Here is an 11961-nt window from a genome sequence, read left to right as displayed (position 1 = left end):
AGTCCAAGATTCTCATCGTAGCCCCCCCCCTTTTTTTAATATAATGGCTTTTGTGTGTCACAGTGGTTAGATGCTTTGTGAGCACCAAGGTAACTGGAAATGAGATGAGGTGAGCTACTAGGAGTCATGCAGATGATCCCAGAAACTGCCTCTTCATTCCTTATTTGATATCCGGAAGCCAAAGAAGCATTTTTAGAAAGATTCTAGCAAATCATGTAGCTTTCTCAATCTACATATATTTGGAATTAAAATACCATTTTCTGCCAGTACGATCATCTTTGTATCACCACTCTTTCCTTGCTCAGAGCAAGAGCGGTAGGCTACCCTCTTAATATTTCAGAGTACAGTTCTGAATACACCAGCTAGCCTTAGTTCTGCACATGTTAGAGAAAGGGAGCTGGTTTTGTTAACTAATGGGAGGCTCATTCCTCCATGGTATCCCCCTACATGTGGAAGGCTGAGCTCTGGAATCTCCAGCCCCTATGACTTTTCAAACTCAAGTGCATTTATTCCTGTTGTCAGAAAAATTATGCTTCCATTTTCCACCCTTGTTGCTTCTTTCATTCTTCTTCTCTTGCTTTGTTCGATGAGTCCTTGTCCCTGGCACCAATGTGCACACAGTTCATGAAACACAGTAGCATCTTTTCTGGGGTTGGTGTGGGAAAAGGGAGTCAGGGCAATCACTGTCACTTCCAAACTTGCCCAGAAAAATTAGAAGTTCAAGTAAGTTAAAAGATTTAGACACAATCTAGAACTCTGAATTAGATTTTCCAAGTTAAGAAATTGTTTTTCTTTAAATCATCTATCATTGTCCTACTCAATTTATGCAAATTTCAAATATGCATAGAAGGCCCTGAGGACCCCATTGTTTCTGAATGCCATTGCTACCTCCTCGGTCAGTGGCCAGGAAGCCAGGGCACAGCCCAGGCAAGGGTGTTAGGTAGCAGCTTAACTGGTTCTCGCTTCCCATACTTCGTCTACCCCCTCACTGTCTTGCCATAGTTACAGGGGCCTGTGGGTAGCTTGGGTGGTATCTTAGGTTCTCCTCATGGATCCATCTTGCAATTTGGAATGTGTACACAGACCCATGAAGGACTGAGAGCAGGTATATGAGGAAGTGTCATGGTGGGAAGCAGGCCAGGGCAGGGTAGCAGGGGAAGACCGAACTGCTGCTGTGCTTAATGGAAAGTGATGGAAAATTCCATCCTGGCCTTCAGACATCTACCACCCCTAAAGCATTATCAGTACTTGTTAATGTCAAAAGAATAAATGAGAGAGCTTTTTGGAGATAAAGGAACAGGGCCTATACCTTCTAGTACCTCTATAGGATTTGAAATGAGTGCTTAAACTAAAAGTTAATAGTCAAAAGTGCTTCTCCTAAAAAAAATCATTATCCTCCAAAAGCAGCTATAGTTGTTTGAAGAAAATAAAAAGAGCTCAGTGATCTAGAAATGTAACGGAGACAATACATTCCTGAGTTCATCTAACTTGGAATAAGTCCTGCTTAGGAAGTTTGAAGAAGCTGACATTACAAACATAAGAGATGGATAAATTACTCACTTGCTCACACTCTAGTACATGTTGATGCTGTATATATCCTGTATATATATATATATATATATATATATATATATACATACATACATATATATATGCTGTATAAGAATCTTCAGAAACTACTCAGAAAAGAGACAGTTGAACAATAAAGTGAAAAATGGTAAGGCCACAGCCCTGTTAGAAGTATTTGGGGGGTAGAACTGCTTAGCACGGACTTTTCATGTGGTTTATGTTGTACCTGCAGAAGAGCCCAGGCAAAGCAGAACACTGGTCACAGAAAGTGTTTGCCTATTTTTTTTCTCACTTGTGTGACTTTTGTGACTCTGCATCAGTTGGTCTGGGAAGGGAATATGAGGTGCAGGACATAAGATTACTTAGGGCAGCAACCCCACCAGTCTGCCTCTCCCTCACTGCAGGGCCTACACAGCTGCTGCTGCAATCATCCATCTGTGGACACGATCAAAACAGTCTACAAGAGGGTAGGAACATTTCTGTATACAGATCAACAAGATGTGGTATTTATACACAATGGGATTCTATGCTGCTGTCAGAAAGAACGACATTGCCCCATTTGTAAGGAAATGGAAAGACTTAGAAAAAATCATATTAAGTGAAGTAAGCTAGACTCAAAGGAACATAGGCTCAATGGTTTCCCCCATTTGTCATAATCAGTAGAAACCTTGGACTCTCCTAGCAGAGATTTGCAATAGAGCAAAACCTTGATACATAAGGCCATATAGTATGACGCTAAATGAAAGGACCTCTAGGATATAGAAACAAAAGCCATATAATGAATGATTGTTGTCCTTAATGTACTATGTTATCTCTCATCTCTTTTGCTGTCCCTTGGTTATCTCATTACAGTATCTCACTTTGTTACCTGATATATTGGATATATTTGTATTTTGGTTATTTGAAATTGGATAGGGAAGGGGGAAAACAAGATGAGGGGTGGGAGTGGGGGGGAGGGAAATGGGGATCAAGACATGTGAAAGGGTATCAATGTATGGGAATTAATACACCTTCTATCTGGCAAATATCATGTAACCCTTCTATTAATTACAATAAAAATATTAAAAAAAAGAAAAAAAAGAAATGGGGCTTGAAAAGAAGTAAAAGATTCCAGCCTGAGTAAGTAAAGATTTCAATGTCATGATGACCCTCAGATAACTAGAAAACAAGGAACATTTTGAGATGGAAAAGCTGTTTTAGTATAATTTAACTTGCAATGTACTGGTGATATCCTCAGTAATTATAAATTTGGTTTTGATAACTTTACAGCCTTCCTGCCTCCCTCTTTCCTTTTCTCTTTGGCTTCTTCTTCCCACATTCATATCTTCTTTCTTCCCTCCTTTTCTTCTTCTCATCCCTTCTTTTCTCCTTCCTTTCATTTTTTTGAAATGGTATGATGACTTTTTTTCTTTCTTTTTGCCAGTCGTGGGGCTTGAACTTAGAGCCTGGGCACTCTCCTTGGACATTTTTGCTCAAGGCTAGTGCTCTGCCTCTTGAACCACAGCACCACTTCCAGCTTTTTCTGAATATGTGGTACTGAGGAATCGGACCCAGGGATTTGTGCATGCTAGATGTGCACTGTACCATGCTCCCAGCCCCTTAAAATTCTTTTAAGTTTAATATCATTTTATCAGCACATAGTAATTGTACATATTATGGAATGCAGTGTGAAATTTTCAGATATGTATGGACTGCATAATGGCGATAAAGGGTAAAAGCATACAAATCATTTCTAATATCATCTCTGTAGCAAAACATTCAAAATCCTCTCTTGTAGCTATCTTAAAATATATATTGGTCGCTAGGCGCAGTGGCTCATGCCTGTAATCCTAGCTACTCAGGAGGCTGAGATCTGAGGACCATTTCAAAGCCAGCCCTGGCACTAAAGTCCATGAGACTCTTACCTCCAATTAACCACTAGAAAACCAAAAGTGGTGCTGTGGCTCAAGGGGTAGGGCATTAGTCTTGAACTGAAGAGCTCAGGGACAGCGTCCAGGCCCAGAGTTCAAGTCCCACGACCGACAAAAAATAGAAAAGAAAATAAATATGCATTAGTGCAGCCAGCCTGTTGTTCTCTAGAAAATCAGAACTTACGTGTCCTGGCTAATTATAATTTATTGTGATTTGTACCTATTAAATAATAGCTTTTACCCTCCCCTTCCTACTTATTTTCCCAGGCTCTGAAGGCTATGTAACCATTATTTTACTCTCAGTTACTATGAGACCAACTTTTTTTTTATTTTTCTTTTTTTCCATATATTTTTATTGTAATTAATAGAAGGGCTACATTATATTCACCAGATAGAAGGTGCATTACTTCACACATATTGATACCCTTTCTCATGTCTAATCTTGAGACATTTTAAATATATTGGGATTAATCTTGTTTAATATTTTCTTTGAGTGCAGAACTGTGATTACCACTTAGAAATAGTTTTTTTTTTAAATAGATGGCAGCCATACCTTTAAAGCACAGCATATGGTAGAATTACTTTTACCTTACTTAGCCTATATTTGTATACAGAAATGTCACAGTTAATGAAAGTATTAATATGTTTATTTTCATTATATCTTATTTTGAGCATAATTACTAATGTCATGTTAAAAAAAAAAAAAGCAATGCACTAGCCTATGGAGCTTTGAGAAAGTCAGCACATAGACTGCCTTTTATCCTGGGACATGTACGCATGCCCAGAGTCTGCTTCTGTCTTGTGGTTATTGTTACTGGGTTAAGTAGAGTAAGATTGGTACTTGAGTTTTCATAAAGGGATTTCTTGTTCTGGTGAATTCATCTCTGATTTCTTGCTCCGGAGAGTGGACTAATGCGTAGAAGGGTTATGAGACTATCATAGATTCAGTAATCTATCAAATGATTTACAGAACTAAACACATAGTCTGTAACACTGAAAGGAGCAAAGCCCAGTTAGCAACCAGAAAAGGCATTCTAGGTAAAACTAAGGAAAACGGACTGAAGCCTTGGGGACTGCCCCTCCCTCCTAACCCACTCCTCCACCCCCAGCCCATGAGTATGCTCAGTTAGTTCCTCTGTGACAACACACCTAAAATGATGACCAGTACTCCAGCCTAGGCTTGTGTGTGTGTGTGTGTGTACGTGCACTCGTGTGGGACTTGAACTCAAGGTCCAGACACTGTCTTTGAGCTTTTATGGTTGAAGGCTTAGCTCTCTACCACTTGAGCCACAGCTCCACTTCTGGAGTCTCAGGCTTTCCTGCTCAGACTTTGAGCTGTGACTCTTAGATCCAGCCTCCTAAGTAGCTAGAATCACAGGCATGAGCCATTGGGGTACCCCACTGTTTTTGTTTTTTTTTGTTGCCAGTCCTGTGCCTTGAACTCAGGGCCTAAGCACTGTCCTTGGGCTTTCTCAAGGCTAGAGCGCTACCACTTGAGCCACAGCACCGTCTGACTTTTTCCTACGTATGTGGTACCGAGGAATCAAACTAGGTCTTTGTGCATGCCAGGCAAGCACTCCTGCCACTAGGCTAAACTCCCAGCCCCTTTAGTTTATTTTTGATCAGTACTGAAGCTTTAAATTTAGGACATGATGCTTGCTCAGGTGGTACCTGGCTCCCAGATTATTATGAAGGGACCATATTTGGGAGCATCTTCTCTGTAGAATATAACCAAACTCAAAGTTCCTATAGAATTCCCATACAATAGGCATTTGTGTGGCATAGTGTTTAGGCATTATGAAGTCACTCTTATCAGTTCTGAGGGAAATGAGAACCATCCCTAGATGCCGTTTTCAACTTATGAGCCATTTTCAACTCAAGAGCCAGCCTCATGTATGACTTTTCATGGCTGACTCAAGGTCATGTGTCTGACAAACACATGAGCCTTGTCTTTGGCATGTGGCTTTTTTTCAGTCTTTTTCACCCTAGAGCTTCCATATAATCTTTCAAGTTGTTATTTGGATCTAATGAGCTGACTAGATAAGCCCTCCCCCTCCCCCCAGAATCTTAGGCAAACACACCTGGAAAAAGCCTGTGCTGAGGGGAACAGAACACACCCAGCTGGGCATGATGATGCAAACCCAGCACTCAAGGTACAGAGACAGAAGGATCATGAGTTCAAGGCCAAACAGATACAGAGGCCAGGCTGAAGCCGGGTGCGGTGGCTCACTCCTGTAATCCTAGTTACTCAGGAGGCTGAGATCTGAGGATCATGGTTCAGAGTCATCCCAGGCACTAAAGTCCACAAAACTTATGTACAGGTAGCCACCAGAAAACAAGAAGTGGCCTGGTGGCTCAAGGGGTAGGGCGGTAGCCTTGAACTGAAGAGCTCAGGGACAGTGCCCAGGCCCAGAATTCAAGACCCACGATTGACCAAAAAACAAAACAAAACAAAACAGAAAAAAAAAACCCAAAACAAAATCAGAGGCCAGGCTGGACTACAGAGGGGGATTCTGTGTCAAAAATAAAAATGAAACTTAAAACAATACCTACTATGTTATTGTGAGGGGACAAACAAGTGTATAGAGGCATGATCGTATTCTGAGTGAAAATGGCCCTTTACTACAAAAATTAAGTTTCCAAATGTCATATAAAATATGTTGCTTCTAACTGGGAAGGAAATAGTGTTAAGAAACCTAGACTATCAATTTCCTACAGCAAAGGATATCTGTCTTCTTTTTTGGGTTAATATTTCTACCAGAAGGTAAAACTGAATAGTAAAAGCTTGTAACTTGACACGGTACTTTATAAAAGTGTTATTCCAAAAATATTCAATGCTTATATTTGATCTTTAAAAAGTACAGGTACAGGGCTGGAAGCATGGCCTAGTGGTAGAATGCTTGCCCAGCATATACGAAGCCTTAGGTTTGATTCCTTGGTACCACATACACAGAAAAAGCCAGACATAGCTCTGTGGCTCAACTGGTAGAACACTAGCCCTCAACAAAAGTGCTCAAAGACAGTGCCCAGGCCCTGAGTTCTAGCCCCAGGACTGGCAAAAGAAAAAGAAAAAGGTACAAAAGCTAGTCATTGAGAGCTATAGTTAGGGCCCTGTGTCTTTTATCCTCATTGGCCCTGGACTGGGGTTAATGCCAGAGCTAGCATTAAGAATTCTTTGCGTTTCTGGTTTCCTGACACTGCTTAGAGTTGAGGGAAAGGATTTAGGGAGTGAGCTAGCCTTTAAGAACAGCATGTTGATGCGTATAGGTGCTGAAGGAAGCAGTCATCACATCTGAATAAACAGCAGTGGTTTACTTAAGGAAGCCAGCCTGTGCCAGTTACCCAGCAGAACAAGGCGCATTGCTCAGAGAGGTGGAGGCAGTTTCCAGCAGATGATTGATTCTTCCAGGGATTCCCGGGGAACACCAATGCAGACAGTGTGGTACATCACAGTCTCCAGCCGCCCTTCGAAGCCAGGTTCCTGCGCTTCCTGCCCTTGGCCTGGAACCCCAAGGGTAGGATCGGGATGCGTGTTGAAGTGTATGGATGTGCATATCATAAGTGGTTTTACTGTGGCCTGAGGTCAGCATACATGTGTTGTAAAAACCTAGCCTTTCGGCCCTTTCCAGCTATTCAAGTAGAACCATTCTTTATGGTAGGAAATTTAACAACTTAGGTTTGAGATTCAGCCATGAAACAGATTCTAAAAAAATTGCAATCTTAGAAATTAAAAGTTCAATAAATCAAAAGTTAAAAAGTATGCAGGAGAACCAGGAGCATGGCCTAGTGGTAGAGTGCTTGCCTAACATGCACGAAGACCTGGGTTCAGTTCCTCGGTACCACATACATAGAAAAAATTGGAAGTGGTAGTGGTAGAGCACTAGCTTTGAGAAAGCTTAAGAACAGTGCTCAGACCCTGAGTTCAAGTCCCAGGACTGGCAAAAAAAAAAAAAAGAATTTAAAAAGGCTGGGAGTTTGGCCTAGTGGTAGAGTGCTTGCCTAGCATGCACGAAGACTCGGGTTTGGTTCCTCAGTACCACATACATAGAAGAAGCCAGAAGTGGTGCTGTGGCTCAAATGGTAAAGCTCTAGCCTTGAGAAAGCCCAAGAACGGTGCTCAGACCCTCCAGGACTGGTAAAATAAACAAACAATACCAAATTGAATAGGAAACATCACCAATACACTAGATTTAGTAGAAGAAAGAATATAAATACCTGGGTATAGTATTGTATGCTTGTAATCTCATTACCCATGAGGGTAATACATGAATGAGGATATGGGTTCGAGGACAGATTGAGAATACAGTAACAATCTGCATTATACTCATAAATTGGTATGCTGATTTGAAATCCCTCTGTACAGCTACTTTAATGAAATGTATGTGTATGGTAAGCATAACTTTCTAGGAAATGAAAGAACATTAGGTCTATGGGTGTAGCTTAGCGACAGACTGTTTGCCTAGTGTGCACAAGGCTCTTGTTTCTGCCTCCCTAGCACAAAAATATTAAATAAAAATAAGCAATATATACTATTGGCTAGGAAGATGTGAGCTTGATATGTTATTGCTTTCTTTTCTGTTTTCATGCTCTTTTAAGGACAGCTGCTGTGTCTTTTTAATTTGTGAGATATGAAAAAAATAAGGGATTTTTCATAAGCAATGCAAATCTTTTTGAAAATGTATTATGGTAATGCTGAGTTTTGAGAGATGTCCTCTTTCTTTTCGTGACTCCGTTTGCCAGCGGGTGTAAGTAAGCGGGTGTAAGTAAGCTGCTGTAGCCTTTCAGCTAAGCAGTAATGCGGACTCACTGGACCACAGGGACACTGTGCCGGAGTGCTAAAGACTGCTCGTGGTTGATCTCGTGTTTCCTAGATGGGAAAAGTCTGAAACAAGGGGTCCATGTGGACACAGAAGCCATGCACGTGCTCACTGACATACTTTAGGGAAGGTGCAGAGAAGGCATCTTGGAGTGGATGTGGGTGGCAGTGAGGAAGGAATATGCTTTGTGTGTACATTCCGGTGACCACTTACACATTCCAGTGCACCCAACACAAGTGTCTTATCAGTCACATGTTTGTGTCTTTCATTGTAGACTCAGAAGTGGTTCATTTTGATGGGAAAAGTTCTTTGCTGTATACCTTTCATCAGAAATCCACACGTCCAACAAAGGAAGTCCTTTCTCTGAAATTTAAATCCAGAAAGCGTGATGGGATTCTGCTGCATAGGCAAGGACGAAATGGCAAGTGTTTCCATCCTGGAATTAGCTCAAGGAAAACTCGTCCTGTCTCTCAATTCAGGTAGAAATGTCATGGAAGTGTTTCAGAAAACACCATTATTTAGATGAATGTATTTTATGCTTAAATTTTCAGTAAATAGTGACTTCTTCCTGAAACTAAATCCATGAAAAGTGAAGGGAGGCTTTACAAATAGTTGTGCGGAGTCCTTTATAGAAACAGCATCTGCAGTTCAGGGGAACAAAGGTTGCCATACAGTTGAGGACTAGTAACATGAACATGTTTGTATCTGAACTGTATGTCTCCACAGTTGAATTGTATAGGAACCTCATTAGCTGATCAATCGTAGCTGCTGATAATGTTATAAAGACACAAATGTATCATTGTAAAATTTTGAGATACTACTAGTAATAGGGTCATAAGAAGAAAAGAGTTTCAACTTAGATGAAAATACAATGAATAACGATAATAATAATACAAAGGAATGGCAGACCGAGTGGCACACACCTATAATTCTAGCACTGATGCAGCTGAGAAAGAAGAAATCAGGGGTTTTAGGCCAGCCTAATATGTGGTAAGATTCTGCCTCCAAAACGCCCAAAGAGAAATTATTCAAGGTCAAAAGTAGATTGTGTTCAAAATAAAGGTTAATCCAGGTAGTGTACATCTACTTAAGAGGTGGAGATAGAGACCAGGAGTTTGGCCTACTGGTAGAGTGCTTGCCTAGCATGCACGAAGACCTGGGTTCGAGTCCTCAGTACCATATGTGTAGAAAAAAGCCAGAAGTGGTGCTGTGGCTCAAGTGGTAGAGCTGAGAAAGCCCAAGGACAGTATTCAGACCCTCAGTTCAAGGCCCAGAACTGGCAAAGAAAAGAGATGGAGATAGATAGGAAGGATCATAGTTTGAGGCCAGCTTTGACAAAAAAATGAGACCCACCCCAACAAAAAGCTGGGTGCTTTATGTCTGTTGTCCCAGCCTCACAAGGAAAGAAATGTAAGTAGGAGAATCATGGTCTGGGGTCTATCCTGGGTAAAATGCAAGACTATTTCCAAATTAACCAAAGCCAGAAAGGCTTGGGGGATAATCTTGAGTGGAGGAGTGCTTACAGCACTGAGTTCAAACTCCAGTTCTGCCAAAAAAAAAAGTAAAGGATTAAGATAAAACAATTAGCTAAATACTTCTTCAGATGGAAGATGATAAGCAAGCTGTAATTGTGAGACATTATAGACTTCTATTTATTTATTTATTTATTTATTTATTTCTGTGGGTCGTGGGGTTTGAACTCTGGGCTTGGGCACTATCCCTGAGCTCTTCAGTTCAAGGCTACTGATCTACCCCTTGAGCCACAGCGCCATTTCCGGTTTTCTAGTGGTTAGAGATAAGAGTCTCACAGTCTTTAGTGTTCAGGCTAGCTTTGAACCACGATCCTCAGATCTCAGCCTCCTGAGTAGCTAGGATTACAGGCGTGAGCCACTGCATCCGGCTTAGAATTCTTTACTAGAAACCACAGTTCTCTTTTCAGGTGAGGCTAACATGCCCTCCTTTGATGCACAGCAGTCCTCAGCCTGGGCAGCCTGCTGGATGACCAGCACTGGCATTCCCTTCTCCTGGAGCTACACAACACACATGGCAGCCTCACTGTGGACAAGCACGCTCGGCTTTTCCAGGCACAGCCAGGATCCAGCTATCTGGATCTTGATTATAAGGTGGCACAATTACTTGTTAAGTGTATCAGATTATATCAGAGAAATGAAATATAGTCTCCTAGAGAAAATAGTATTACATAGAGCAATACCCATCCTTCTCTAGAAATTCAGACTCTGGTGGGCTACTTGTATGGCCATCACATAGTGGGAGATACATATACATGGGCCACTTCAGTGGTGACACAGATCTACACAGCCACAGCATCACTAAGTGAGAATCCTTATAGAGACTACCTTGTCCAAGCCGTCTGTCCTGTCTTTTTTTTTTTTGCCACTCCTGGGCTTGAGCTCAGGGCCTGAGCAGTCCTTGGACTTTGTCAAGGCTAGAGCTCTACCACTTGAGCCTCAGCACCACTTCCAGCTTTTTTCTATGTATGTGGTACCGAGGAATCCAACCTGGGACTTCGTGCATGCTAGGCAAGCACTCTACCACTAGGCCAAACTGTCTTAAGCCTCTATATGATCATGGCGTGGTTCATAATTGTGCAAACACACTACTGCTCTGTCTTACCATGCACAGATGTTAGCCTTTTTTTTTTTTTTGGCAGTACTGGCACTTGAACTCAGAGCCTAGGCACTGAGAAGTTTTGCTCAAGGCTAATGTTCTGCCACTTGTGCCATAATACCGCTTCCAGCCTGACTGAACCCAGGGCTTTGTGCATGCACGGCAAGCACTTTACCATTAGGCCACACTCCCAGCCCTAGATGTTAGTCTTTTGATGTGAGTAAATATACTGTTAAGTATATTTTAAGAAGATATTTTAGGCCAATCAGTATGTATTAAGACCCTATCTCCTTGTCTCCTAAAGTGCCTAGTTTAAGAAGCTAATGTATGAAAAGAAATCAATACAACAAGCAGTATTTTAAGTAATGTTGTTTTGGACAATTCTAGGTCTCTCTCTCCCTCTCTCTCTCTCCCTCCCCCCCCTCTCTGTGTTTGTGTTGGTACTGCTGTCTGAACTCAGGGCCTACACACTGAGTTCCTTTAGATCCTCTGCTCAAGGCTGACACTACCACCTGAGGTACAGTTCTACTTCCAGCTTTTTGGTGGTTAATTGGGGATATGAGTCTCAGACTTTCCTACCCAGGCTGGCTTCGAACTGCAGTCCTCAGATCTCAGCCTTGGGGAGGAGCTAACATTACAGCATGAGCCACCCACAGCTAGTTGGATAATTCCTTTTTCGTTTGGAATTTGATTGTAAGTCATAAATATTCCTTCTTTCATCAGATCATCCTAAACAGACTAAGTGACACTGGAGAGGTCAGGCGCAATCAGTATGTATCTTACATGATTTGTTAAGAATCAAGGGAGAGAAATTTCCGTAAACCTATTCTCTATTAGTTAGGGTTTCTGAAGGTCCAAAGCTGTCAGCATATTGCTCATGTATCACCACCCTATACTGAGTTGGAGGACTTGTTCTGATGCCCCTGCTTAGCATTGCACCAGGCATATCAAGCAAACCAGGGAGCTTCATTCAGTGTTCACTGGCAACAGTACAGGAGACCAATGGCAGAGCTTGCTCTTGAATAACAGCATCGCAT

General features: G+C 41.7%; 1 long non-coding RNA gene across 1 annotated transcript in view; it reads right to left on the bottom strand.

Annotated features, from left to right (window-relative positions):
- Window positions 1–11961, bottom strand: part of LOC150065233 (uncharacterized) — a 256479-nt gene that overhangs the window by 229861 nt on the left and 14657 nt on the right. The window lies entirely within an intron of this gene.

This window comes from Megascapheus bottae, chromosome 3 (assembly GCF_031878675.1).
Source record: "Megascapheus bottae isolate mThoBot1 chromosome 3, mThoBot2.hap1, whole genome shotgun sequence".
Taxonomy (NCBI): Eukaryota; Metazoa; Chordata; class Mammalia; order Rodentia; family Geomyidae; genus Megascapheus; species Megascapheus bottae.
Note: the sequence above shows the minus strand (reverse complement) of the source record. Positions and strands in the feature narration are given on the sequence as shown.